Source organism: Arachis ipaensis, chromosome B10, assembly GCF_059453495.1.
Source record: "Arachis ipaensis isolate K30076 ecotype BB chromosome B10, ASM5945349v1, whole genome shotgun sequence".
Classification (NCBI taxonomy): domain Eukaryota; kingdom Viridiplantae; phylum Streptophyta; class Magnoliopsida; order Fabales; family Fabaceae; genus Arachis; species Arachis ipaensis.
Window position 1 is genome coordinate 63924138 of NC_142435.1, and position 13549 is coordinate 63937686.

At 42.6% G+C, this 13549-nt stretch overlaps 2 non-coding genes across 2 annotated transcripts; one reads left to right on the plus strand and one right to left on the minus strand.

The window, feature by feature from the left end:
• Window positions 1-8489: 8489 nt before the first annotated feature.
• LOC148580295 (small nucleolar RNA R71) lies at window positions 8490-8593 on the plus strand. The gene has a single exon (XR_015896926.1). It is a non-coding gene; the product is annotated as a small nucleolar RNA R71 (small nucleolar RNA).
• A 3583-nt stretch (window positions 8594-12176) lies between these two features.
• Window positions 12177-12280, minus strand: LOC148580296 (small nucleolar RNA R71). Its single transcript, XR_015896190.1, has one exon. It is a non-coding gene; the product is annotated as a small nucleolar RNA R71 (small nucleolar RNA).
• Window positions 12281-13549: the final 1269 nt, after the last annotated feature.

The window sequence follows — 13549 nt, forward strand, 5'->3', positions numbered from 1 at the left end:
CATAGTGGATATTTGACTTCTCTTATGAATCCTGCCTCCAATAACGCTTGTACTTGTTCTTCCACAACTCGGGATCGTTCTGGTCCGAGTTTTTTTCGTTTCTGCTGCACTGGCCGAGATCCTGGATAGACCGCTAACTTGTGGCACATTAACTTAGGGTCTATTCCTGGCATGTCTGCGGCTTTCCATGCGAAGAGGTCGACATTATCTCGCAAGAATTGTATCAGTGATTCTTTTGAGTCTCCTCTTAGGACCGTGCCGATATTAGTCGTTTTATCCGAGGTGTCTCTAATCTAGACCTTCTCTATCTCGCCTTCTGGGCGCGGACGGATTTCTTCTCGACACTGAGCTCCACCAAGCTCAATTGTATGAAACTCTTCTCCTCTGCCTTTGAGGTTTAAGCTCTCGTTACAGCAGCGACGTGCCATCTTTTGATCTGCTTTTACCGTGGCTATCCCCTCTGTAGTTGGGAATTTCATGCATAAATGTGGAGTTGAGACCATTGCTCCGAGTTGATTGAGTGTTGTCCGTCCTATGAGAGCATTGTAGGCTGAACTTACGTCGACCACAATGTAGTCTATTTTGAGGGTCCTAGATTGGTTCCCCTTTCCAAAAGTAGTGTGTAGCGATACGTATCCCAACGGTTGTATCGGAGTGTCTCCTAGTCCAAACAGATTGTTCGGGTATGCCCTTAGTTCCCTTTCGTCTAAGCCGAGTTTGTCGAAGGCTGTTTTGAATAAGATGTCAGCAGAACTCCCTTGGTCTACTAATGTGCGGTGTAAATTGGTGTTTGCCAGTATAATTGTGATGACCATGGGGTCATCGTGTCCCGGGATGATGCCAGATGCGTCTTCTTTAGTGAATGTTATCGCCGGGATGTCGGGTGCGTCCTCCTTTCCCTGAACGTGGTATACTTCTTTAAGGTATCTCTTTCGGGATGATTTGGAGATCCTGCCTCCTGCAAATCCGCCATGTATCATGTGGACGTGTCTTTCTGGTGTCCGAGGTGACCGTTCAGTTCGTCCATCATCTTCGTCTCTCCATCTTTTTCTTTGGTCATCATCCTGGGTGGCCAGAAATCGATCTAATTTTCCTTCTCTTACTAATTTTTCTAGGATGTTTTTCAGATCGAAACATTTGTTGGTAGAGTGTCCCCGAATTCGATGGTAGTCACAATACTCCTTCCGATTTCCTCCTCCCCTTTTGCCTTTGAGTGGTCGCGCTGGGAGGATTTTCTCAGTATGGCAAACTTTTTTGTATATGTCGACCAGGGATACTTTGAGAGGGGTGTAGTTGTGGTACTTTTTGATTTTCTCACCCTGTCGATCTTCTTTCCTTTTGGAGTCCTTGTCTCTGTCTCGGTAGGAGGCTCCAGATTTTGAGGTTTCTCCCAACCGAGCATTCTCTTCCATGTTGATGTATTTTTCTGCTCGCTCCTGTACTTCGTCTAAGGAGGTGGGATACTTTTTTGATATGGACTGGCTGAAAGGTCCTTCTCGTAAGCCGTTGATAAGCTCCATGATGGCGGCCTCTGTTGGTAAACTTTGTATGTCCATGCATGTTTTGTTGAATCTTTCCATGTAGTTGCGGAGGCTTTCCCGATATCCTTGCTTGATCCCTAGTAAGCTGGGTGCGTGCTTGGCCTTATCCTTCTGGATGGAGAATCTGGCCAAGAACTTTTTGGCCAGATCGTCGAAGTTTGAGATGGACCTCGGAAGTAAGTTATCGAACCATCTGATTGCCGTTTTTGTGAGAGTTGTTGGAAAGGCTTTGCAACGAACGGCATCCGAGGCATCGGTAAGGTACATCCTGCTTCTGAAATTGCTAAGATGATGGTTGGGATCTGTAGTCCCATCGTACAAAACCATATCCGGAAGCTTGAAGTCCTTTGGAATTTTGGTCTTCATGATTTCCCTGGTGAATGGGTCCTGTTCTTTGCGTGGTTTTTCTTCAGGAGTGGTCCGAGGAGCTTTTGTTTTGAGGTCGGCTTCTAATTGCTGTAGTTTTTCTTCTAGTTCTTGACGTCGCCGTACTTCTCTTTGTAGATCTTTTCCGATCTCTCGTTGTTGCTGGGGTTTCTTTCTCTAGCTGCTTCAAACGATCTTGGAGTGCTTCCATAGCTCCCGAATTTGGTGAGTTTTTGTCTCCGTTGGATTCCGGGGTATCCTTTAGTGTAGTGTCCGCATTCTTGTGTGGCGTTCTGTTCTCCAGATCTGAATCGTGGTCGTTGTCATCGCCGTCCACCATGGTTTTGGGATGACTTCCAGGTTCCCCGGCAACGGCACCAATGTTCCGAGGGTTACCTGAAACTGGAGGTCGATCTCGGATGAGATCTTCTGTACTGGTCGGAGATGACGTGCCCGGCGGGCTGATGACGGCCGGAGCTGTTGGGTCCGACTCGTTGGACTTGCTGCACTGCTGATCCTTGGCCACCGGAGGGTGGGGGGTACCTGCAAGAGACTCCGATGCTTAAATTAGCACGGGTATTAAGCAGGTTTTTATGTAGAATCAGAGTATGAGTTATACCTGGGTGCTCCAGTGTATTTATAGTAGCGTGGGCTGACCTTTCTGGTAAGGTAAGTTAGTTATCTTATCTTATCTTATCTTGGGTGAAGTCAGCTTATCTTCAAGGGTGGGATTTATCACTATAGGCTGGGATTGCCTTTGGATTCTGGGTCGTGTTCCTCTATTTGGGCCCTTTTATTGGGCTTTGTTGTCGATTTGACCGACTTCTTCGTAAAGAAGTCGGTCTGCTTGACCTGAACAGGTCGGTTGCTTCGCTACTGAACATCCCGGTTCGGACAGCTCGACCCCGGGTATGAACAGTTAGTGACAATCACCTTTTTCACTAATGTTCCTGACCCAAGTTAGAGCCATGTTAACCTCAACGTTAGTGGCACAAACGTTGCCACTAACGTTGCCTCTTGGTCCTTCGCACACGTTATTGGGACTTACCTTTCCCAATACCGTTGAGAAGCCTCCCCCTTTCTTATGTTAGAGTCCACGTTAACTTAGTTAACATGGCTCTTAACGTTAACTTGCCAACCTTCGAGAACGTTAGTGAAACTTACCTTTATCACTAACGTTCCAATGTGCCCCTATCTCCCATGTTAGAGTCCACATTAACTAGGTTAACGTAGCCTCTAACGTAGCAATGCTAGCCATCTCCAATGTTAGTTACAAAGGTGAATGTCACTAATGTTGGCTCATCATCTCTCTTCTTCACGTTAGCTTCCACGTTAACCACGTTAACTAAGTTAACGTGGGAGTTAACGTGGCTCATTATGGCTTGTGTGGTTCATTCCAACGTTAGTGACAAAGTTAGGTGTCACTAACGTTGGCGATCATATACTTTCTCCACGTTGGCGATCACGTTAACTAAGTTAACGTGGAAGTTAACGTGGCTTGTGGAGGCTTGGCCAACGTTAGTGACAAAGTTAAATGTCACTAACGTTGGCTTCTCTTTTGCTTCTTAACGTTAGAAGCCACGTTAACTAAGTTAACGTGGCCACTTATGAGCTTGGCCCAACGTTAGTGACAAAGGTAAGTGTCACTAATGTTGGCTCCATTTTCTTTCCTCCACATTAGAGTTCACGTTAACTTAGTTAACGTGACTCTTAACGTGGGCTATGATGGCTTTGAGGATGTTATTGGCGATTACTTTTCTCATTAACTTTGCAAGCTAGCTCCCATTCCTACGTTAGAAGTCATGTTAGTGAGACTAACGTGGCTGCTAACGTGGTTCTTCCTTGCTTCCTTTGTCCTGAAATCAAGCAATAAAGTGCATCAAAGTTCTAGTCCAAGTCATGGGAAATGCAACATCCAATTTGTCATTAATTTCATGCAAAATCCTCATGAAATCATGTAAAGTGCACAATGAATGCTTGAATCAAGATGTAAGTGAATATCTACCCAAAACTAGCTTATTTTCCAAGGAAATGCATGAAACTTCCTTAAAAACAGTAAAGAAAAGGTCAGTAAAACTGGCCAAAATGCCCTGGCATCACAACACCAAACTTAAAGCTTGCTTGTCCCTAAGCAAGTACTGGAACAAGAGAATGATGAATGGAATGCCAAGAGAAATGAGTCATTCTTGTGGAGGTCATGTCCCTGGTTTTATGGTGGTTTCATGCATAGTAACTTAGGTTCATTCCTGGCTTTCAGACCTTTATCATGTCCTAGAATACTCACTGTGACTGCATCCCATGAGACCTTTATTCATTGATCCTTTTGTTGTCATTTCAGGGCTTATTTGTGTTCTTAAGCTAAGTGTTCTGTAAGGGGGCAACTCTATAGAATAAGCTTTCAGCCAATACTCCCGAACCAGTTGGTTCAAGGTGCTAGGTGTTGAAGCACCCCTAAGGACTTACTTCCTCAAGTCTCTCCCCCATACATACACACCACAGGCATATGGTTTATTTATTTTCTTTTCTTGAGACCTTGGTGTCTAGCACCTCTTTGGGTTACTAAATGCTCTGTAGTGAGGGTTACTCTTGATAGTGGACTTTCAGCTGATAATCCCGAGTTAGTTAACCCAAGTTACCAAGTGATAAGGCACCCCTAAGAGCTTATTCATCCAAGTAAATCCCTCACACAGGAATACCACAGACACATGCCTCAAAATTAAAACCATTGGTGCCTAGCCTTATTGCTTACTCTTTTTCTTTTATTCATTTTTTTTCCACTTTCATTTTTCTTTTCCCCTTTTTCTTATTAGGATCTTGTTATTTAGTTAGTCTCATGGGGTGTGTTCAAAGCATAGTATTCATGACAGATAGTTGTCTTCCCACCTTGTGGTTGAACCAACTTAGCTAACTTATGACCGCACTACAAACTAAGGAACTTACTCCATAGTATGAATTCCACTCTGGTTTTTTGCAAAACACTCATTCTCTTTTTATTTGATTCAAAGGGACAAGCATACAAGTGAGAAAAGTAAGGATGTAGTGACATAAAGGCTAGCAATCATAGACTTATTCAACCAAGAACTTAAAAGACAGCATTTAAAAGGTTCAAACTATCATGGAAGCATGTTCTATTTCATACAAGATCTTCCTTATTTAAAACATAGAAAGGGATGAACCAAAGAAGGAACTCCACCACCTTTTACTCATGTGGTTGCCCATGCTCTCCTCCTTGCTTGTCCTCCTTGTGTCCCTCTTGATTACTCATACTCCCACTCCCTTTGCTTTTTCCAATCAGCTTCTTCCAGAAACCACCATATTCCATCTTCTTCTTGAGTGTTTCCTTCTGCTGTTTCACCTTCCTCTCTTCTTGTTCTACAAAATCTTTTTGGACCTCATCATATGTAGGGATGGCATAGTGTAGATGATGCATATTACTAGACATGTAGTTCAACTTGGCTTGAGTGTTTACGTTGAACTCCTCCCTATGTAGTTGCCGTCCTTCGTTAAGTATAGTGAACTCATTGAATGCTTTCATCTGAGCTATTTGCCACTGATTGAGTTCCTGGAAATGCTTATCTTGATGTTCTTGCCTCTCAGTAACTTGGTGGATGGCTTGAGTGAGCTGGGAGTATTGTTCCTGTTGCTGCTCCATTTATTGTTTCTGCCAATCTTCTTGTTGGCTCATCCAGTTGGACTGAAGGTTTAGTATTTGCTCTTGTCCTTCCATATGTCTCATCCCCAGATCTTCAATGGCCCTTAGAAGGTAATTCATGTTCAAGTTGGCTGGGTCATGATGCTCTTCTTGTTGATATTCTTCTTGATGAGGCTCCTCTTGGTGAGCTCCTTCTTTCGCTTTTAGCTTCCCTATTTGTGGCCTTCTTTGTTGCTAAGCAGGTGTAGTATAGACAAGACGCTGGATTGTAACTAGCCTCCCAAAATTCACCCAGTCTAGATTGCTATCCTCGAAGACCACCTTAGCCTTTGTACATAGTCTGAGAATAGTGCTGGGGTACCAAAGCCTGGCACCCGAATCAGCCTTCTCAGCTGACTCTTAAATCCCTCAGCTATGAGTTCACGCACATTGATTTCTCCACCCTGTACTAGGCAATGTACCATAGTCGCTCGATTAATATTGACCTCTAAATTATTTGCAGCTGGGAGGATGGACCTCCTTACGAGTTCAAACCACCCTTTGGCTTCCGGGCTAAGGTCTCCCCTCTTGATGAACCAGGGTCTTCCATCTGCATACCTCTCCCAATCAGCTGCTATAACACAGATGTCAGTCACGATTTCTGTGAGCTCATCATTGTCAGGGCTCTAACTTATCCTTGCATGATAACTGGTCTCATCAAAATATGGTGATTTCAAGTGAAGAGTTCTTGTTATAGCATTTGGGTTGAAGCCTACCTCCTTTCCTCTTACATAACTTTTGAAGGTTGGGGCCCTGGTTTTGTCTTCTCTAACCACATTTGCGTAGAACTCTTTGATGAGGTTTGCATTGATCTTCCCCTCTGGATTAGTGAGCCTTTGCCACCCTCTTTGTTCAATTTTCTCCCGAATCTGTGGGCACTCGTCTTCATTGATTTGGAAGGTTAACTCAGGCAATATCTTCTTGATCTTGATCCTTTCAAATTCTTGTTCATGGAAGGCAGTTTTGAATCTCTTCTCATCGAAAGGAATGTTCTCCATTGGTTCCTTCCTCTTTTGCCTCTTGGAGCTTGATGATGCCATGAATTTGAGTTGCTGTGTGAGGGGATTGGAAGGTAAGGATAGATGAGGAATTTGGTTGGTTAAGACGAGGTGTGATGAAGGGGTTTTGGATGCCGAAAGTGTGAAGTGTGGAGAGTGGGAATTTGAATGTGAGGGGTAAGTATGTACTAGGACTCATTTATATAGGGAGATTATGAGTGAGTGGAGGGTGTGGATTGATGGAATGGTTGCTTGATGGACGGTTGGGGTTGTGCATGGAGAAAGGACAAGGATCATCACTTTATGATGGGGATTGCTCGGTCTTCAAGGGTCCCATTCTTTTCCATGTTGCATGGCAACATTTTCCAATGCGTTCCCTTTTGAGAACAAGTGTGTAGTCCCTCTTCATGAAGTGGCCGAACCTTCCTCATTTCATTGTCCAATCAATCCCCTTCAATGCTCCTCTCCTTTTCCCTATAAAAATAAAATAAGAAAATTCAATATCATAAAAATTAAACTTTACGGCTAGTATAGTAAAGAAAAAAGATTAGGTTGTTTATTCCTGAACACCAACTAACTAACTAACTGTGCGTCCTTATATGCATATCCGTGGCACAGGGGATGTGAAAACTCCTTGGGTCCTTTCTTCTTGTAGGCAACTCTGGTTGAATGAGGGCGCTGCACTCCTTGTTCATTACTATAGTTTGGCCTCCTTTGAGTGAGCTTTTCCTAGGGAGCAGTTCCTTCATGTATTTGATGTATGCAGGCATTTGTTGGATGGTCTTGATGAATGGTATGTTGACATGCAGAGATGCAAACAAGTCAAGAAATCTTGAGTATATTCTCTTCTCAACAGCACCCTTGAGTAGTTGGGGAAAGGGTGCATAAAGTTTCAGCAGCTCCTGTTGTGAGATTTCTGGTTCTTGGTGATCTTTTTCCTCCTTCTCTGTTGAGGTGTCTCCAGGTTGTTCTGCTGACTTGTTTGGCTTGTCCTCAGTCTCCTTATCACTTATAGTGACCATCTTAAAATCTTACCATCTTACTTTCTTTGTTTCAACTCTCAGATTCTTCTCTGTGTCACTTGGGAATCCATCTGTAGGTTTGGGAATCTGCTCAGAGAGATACCCCACTTGGGATTCCAACCTCTTGATTGTGTCTCCCTGGTTCTTGAAATTGGCTCGCACTTCCTCCATGAATGCCTTGTTGTCTTGAATCTCTTTGCCTATGCCTTCAAGTAGATTCTCAATCCTTGAGAGTCTGTCATCAAATGATGGTAGATTGGGATTAGAGGTGGAAGGATGAGGAGGGTTATTTTGGCCTTGGTAAAGGTGTTGAGAGGGTTGGTTATGTGGATGCTGATATGGTCTAGATGTGAAATGTTGGTGGGCTGCATTGTTGTTGGGATTTGAACGTCTTTGATATATGCCTTGGTCTTGTTGATTTCCCCACCCAAAGTTTGGGTGATTCCTCTATCCAGGGTTATAGGTCGTAGAGTATGGATCATGGTTTTGCCTAGGTGAATTCCCAATTTAGTTGGCTTGCTCCTGACTACACTCTGCTTCTTCATTCACTCCTTCTTGGGTTGTTGATGAAGTGGTGATTGCTACTACTTGGTTCCTCTCTATCTTCTTGGTGAGGTCAGCTAGCTGCTGGGTAATGAGCTTGTTTTGGGCCAGCAGAGCATCTACATTGTTTAGCTCCATTACTCCTCTAGTGTTGCCTCTTTCAGAAGCATAGAAATAGTCATTCTCTGCTACTGTTTCAATGACATCTATGGCTTCCTCAATAGTCTTCTTCTTGTTCAAAGATCCTCCTGATGAATGGTCTACAGCCTTCTTTGATTCATATGACAGGCCTTCATAGAAAATGTGTAGCTGCACCCATTCCTTGAACATGTCAGGTAGACACCTCCTTGTCAAGTCCTTAAACCTCTCCCATGCTTCATAAAGAGTCTCACCATCTTGTTGCCTGAAAGTTTGGACCTTAGCTCTCAGCCTATTGATTCGTTGAGGGGGTAGAATCGTGCTAAGAATTTGTTCACCACATCTTTCCAAGTTGTCAAACTTTCCTTCGGGAAAGACTCTAGCCACTTGGCTGCCTTATCCTTGAGTGAGAATGGGAATAAGAGCAGCCTATAGGCGTCAGGATGAACACCATTAGACTTTACTGTGTCACATATTCTCAGGAAGGTGGTTAGATGTTGATTGGGGTCTTCTTGGACACTCCCTGATGCCAGGGCATTTTCGCCAGTTTCACTGACCTTTTCTTTACTGTTTTTAGGGTAGTTTCATGCATTTCCTTAGGAAATAAGCTAGTTTTGGGTAGATATTCACTTACATCTTGATTCAAGCATACATTGTGCACTTTACATGATTTCATGAGGATTTTGCATGAATTTAATGACAAATTGGATGTTGCATTTACCATGACTTGGACTAGAACTTTGATGCACTTTATTGCTTGATTTCAAGACAAAGGAAGCAAAGAAGAACCACATTAGTGGCTACGTTAGTTACACTAACGTTAACACTAACGTGGAATGGGAGTAACTTGCAAAGTTAATTAGAAAAATAATTGCCAATAACGCTCTCGAAGCCATCATTGCCCACGTTAAGAGTCACGTTAACTAAGTTAACGTGAACTCTAACGTGGAAGAAAGAAAATGGAGCCAACGTTAGTGACACTTAACATTATCACTAACATTGGACCAAGCTCATAAGTGGCCACGTTAGTTGCCACGTTAACTTAGTTAACGTGGCCTCTAACGTTAAGAAGTAAAGGGAAAGCCAACGTTAGTGACATTCAACTTTGTCACTAACGTTGGCCAAGTTACAATAACCCACGTTAGCTTCCACGTTAACTAGGTTAACGTGGAAGCTAACGTGAGGAGAAAGTGGTCGACAACGTTAGTGACACCAAACATTGTCACTAATGTTGGAAGGAACCCACACAAGCCCCAATAAGCCACGTTAACTCCCACGTTAACTTAGTTAATGTGGAAGTTAACGTGAAGAAGGGAGGTGATCGCCAACGTTAGTGACACCCAACATTGTCACTAACGTTGGAATTAGCCCACACAAGCCATTATGAGCCACGTTAACTTAGTTAACATGGAAGCTAACGTGGATAAGGGAATGATGAGCCAACGTTAGTGATGCTCAACTTTGTCACTAACGTTGTAGATGGCTAGCATTGCCACGTTAGAAGCCACGTTAACCTAGTTAACGTGGACTTTAACGTGAGAAATAGGGGCATATTGGAATGTTAGTGACAATGGTAAGTGTCACTAACGTTCTCGAAGGTTGGTAAGCCTACATTAAAAGAGCCACGTTAACTAAGTTAACGTGGACTCTAACGTAAGGAAGGGGGAGACTTCTCAATGTTACTAGGAAAGGTATGTCCCAGTAACGTGTGCGAAGGGCATAGAGGCAACGTTAGTGGCAATGTTTGTGCCACTAACGTTGAAGTTAACGTGGCTCTTACTTGGGTGAGGAACGTTAGTGAAAAAGGTGATTTTTACTAACGTTCTCGAACCCATATTTTCACTGAACGTTAACACCACTAACGTCCTGAGCTAAAGTCTCTGCCCACTTCACACTTTCTCTCTGCAAGTAAAGCCAAGCCCAATGAAGAAGAGAACTGCTTCAAACTCAAGATCCAAAGGCCCAGACCCAAGACTTGAAGAGCCAACTAGAAGAACAGAAGAGTAGTATATATAGGAGTAGCTTTGAATTAAATTGGGAGTTGGAAATTATAGGGAGCCTCTTGGCATAGAACTACTCTCTGTATTTTACTTTCTCTGCATTTCTAGTTTCATCATGTATTCTCCATCTTTGTTTTCATTTTCCAGAGCTATGAACAACTAAACCCCTTTCATTGGGTTAGGGAGCTCTGTTGTAATTTGATGGATCAATACTAGTTTTCATTATTCTTCTTCTATCTTTTCTCTTGATTTTACTTGAAAGCTTTTGATCTTCATCCAATTGGATAGTTATGTTGGAAAAGAAGCTATTCAAACTTGGATCTCTTCTGAACCTTGAAAGAGGAATGAAGAGATCATGCTAGAAATGCTTTCTCATGCTGGACCAAATTGGGTTTGGATGGATATGTGACTATAATCCTCTCAACACTTGATTTGGAAAGTGCATGTGGTATAATCAGTGACCATACTTCATCTCTTCTCATGAGAAATTGACCAAGAAATTGGTTATTCATCAAGATTTGAGAGATTGAATTACAAGAAATTGTAATTTGATCACTTAAGATTGCCAAGGAGATCAATGAGTGCATTGATTGAGGAAGAGATGAAAATGAAATTGATCCGGAGAATGCAACATCTCCTGAGCCCAATGAACCCCCCATTTCTGATCTTACCCATTCTCTTTAATTTCTGTCATTTACTTTTATAAGCAATTTCTCCATTCTCATTTAAGATTCTGCAATTTAATTTCCGTCATCTACATTCAACTCTTATTTCTAGCATTTACTTTTCTATTATTTACTTTCGCGCCATTTAATTTTCTGCAAATTCTCAACTCAAATTCTGATTTGCTCAACTAGAACATTCCTCTAATTAAAGTTGCTTGATCAATCAATCCCTGTGGGATTCGACCTCACTCTATTGTGAGTTTTTACTTGACGACAAATTCGGTACACTTGCCGAAGGAAATTTGTTATGAGATAAATTTTCCGTGCATCAAGTTTATGGCGCCGTTGCCGGGGATTGATTGTGCATCAACAATGATTAAATTGGAGGATAACTAGATTGTGCATTTTATTTTTGTTTGATTTAATTTTCTGTTTGAGTCATTTACTTTCTGCTTTAGTTAATTTTTTTTCCTTCGCCTACTTTTTCTTTGTTATGTACCATTCATTTCCCTAACCCACTAACTATTTGATATATTGCATCACTCACACTAACAGTAATTCTGACAGATATACTTTCTGCACCTATTCTCTTTGCTTGTACTTGTTGGTTGTATGACAGGGAGAAGAAGCGGGGCTTCAACTTCCTTTGATTCTGAACCTGAGAGAACCTTCCTTAGACTAAGGAGGGAGGCAAGAGAAAAACGTGTAGTTGGTACTGAAGAAGAGGAGGAACACTTTGAGGAATACTTTGAACCAAACATGGAAGAAAACATGGAAAACCATCGTGAAGAAGAAGCTCATAACCATGGCGGAAGAGGACGAGCAAATCATGCTGGGGAGGATAGAAGAGTTTTAGGCTATTACATCAATCCAAACCTAGGAAACTGTGGAAGTAGCATTCAAAAGCCAACCATCTATGCCAACAATTTTGAACTAAAACCACAGCTCATCACCCTTGTTCAGAACAACTGTTTATTCGGAGGAAGTGTCCAAGAAGACCCCAATCAACATCTAACCACCTTCCTGAGAATATGTGACACAGTGAAGTCTAATGGTGTTCATCCTGACGCCTATAGATTGCTCTTATTTCCATTCTCACTCAAGGATAAGGCAGCCAAGTGGCTGGAGTCTTTCCTAAAGGAGAGCTTGACAACTTGGGAAGATGTGGTGAACAAATTCTTAGCAAGATTTTACCCTCCTCAACGAATCAATAGGCTGAGAGCTGAGGTCCAAACTTTCAGGCAACAAGATGGTGAGACTCTATATGAAGCATGGGAGAGGTTTAAAGACCTAACAAGGAGGTGTCCACCTGACATGTTCAATGAATGGGTGCAGCTGCACATTTTCTATGAAGGGCTCTCTTATGAGTCAAAGAAGGCCGTAGACCATTCATCCGGAGGATCTTTGAACAAGAAGAAGACCATTGAGGAGGCCATAGATTTCATTGAAACTGTAGCAGAGAATGACTACTTCTATGCTTCCGAAAGAGGGAACACAAGAGGAGTAATGGAGCTAAACAATGTAGATGCTCTGCTGGCCCAAAACAAGCTCATTACCGAGCAACTGGCTGACCTCACCAAGAAGATGGAGAGGAACCAAGTAGCAGCAATCTCCACTTCATCAACAACCCAAGAAGGAGTGAATGAAGAAGCTGAGGGAAGTCAGGAGCAAGCCAACTACATTGGGAATTCACCTAGGCAAAACCATGATCCATATTCCAAGACCTACAACCCTGGATGGAGAAATCACCCAAACTTTGGGTGGAGAAATCAACAAGACCAAAGCCTTGATCAAAGATGCCCAAATCCCAACAATGCAAGCCACCAACACTTCACATCTAGACCATATCAACACCCCAATAACAACACCTCTCCACATCCACATCAAAACCAAAATAACTTACCTCATCCTTCCACGCCTAATCACGATCTACAATCATTTGATGACAGACTCTCAAGGATTGAGAATCTACTTGAAAGCATAGGCAAAGAGATTCAAGACAGTAAAGCGTTCAGAGAAGAAGTGATCTCCAATATGCAGTATCAGGATGCTGCCATCAAGAAACTTGAGACACAAATTGGCTACTTATTCAAGCAAATTCCTAGCCATAACCTTCGCAGTAATACTAACTCAACCAAAAGGGAGGAGTGTCAGGCTATCACCCTTCGGAGTGGGAAGGAACTGAAGGAAACCCCCCAGAAACCACAAGAAGAGGACTCAAATAAAGAGGAAGAAGAGCAGGACGAAGCTCAAGTTTCGACTTTGAGTTCACAAAAAGGAGAAGGAGTGCTGAAGCCAGACATCCTAAGAGTCCCATACCCTCAGCAATTAAAGAAGAAGGGAGATGACAATCAGTTTTCGAGATTTTTGGAAATCTTTAAGAAACTGCAAATCAACATACCCTTTGCTGAAGCAATAGAACAAATGCCACTCTACGCCAAGTTCTTGAAGGAGCTTATGACTAAGAAGAGAAGCTGGAAGAACAACGAGACTGTGATACTAACCGAAGAATGTAGTGCCATCATTCAGCACAAATTGCCCCAGAAATTGAAGGATCCTGGGAGTTTTCAGATCCCTTGCATTAT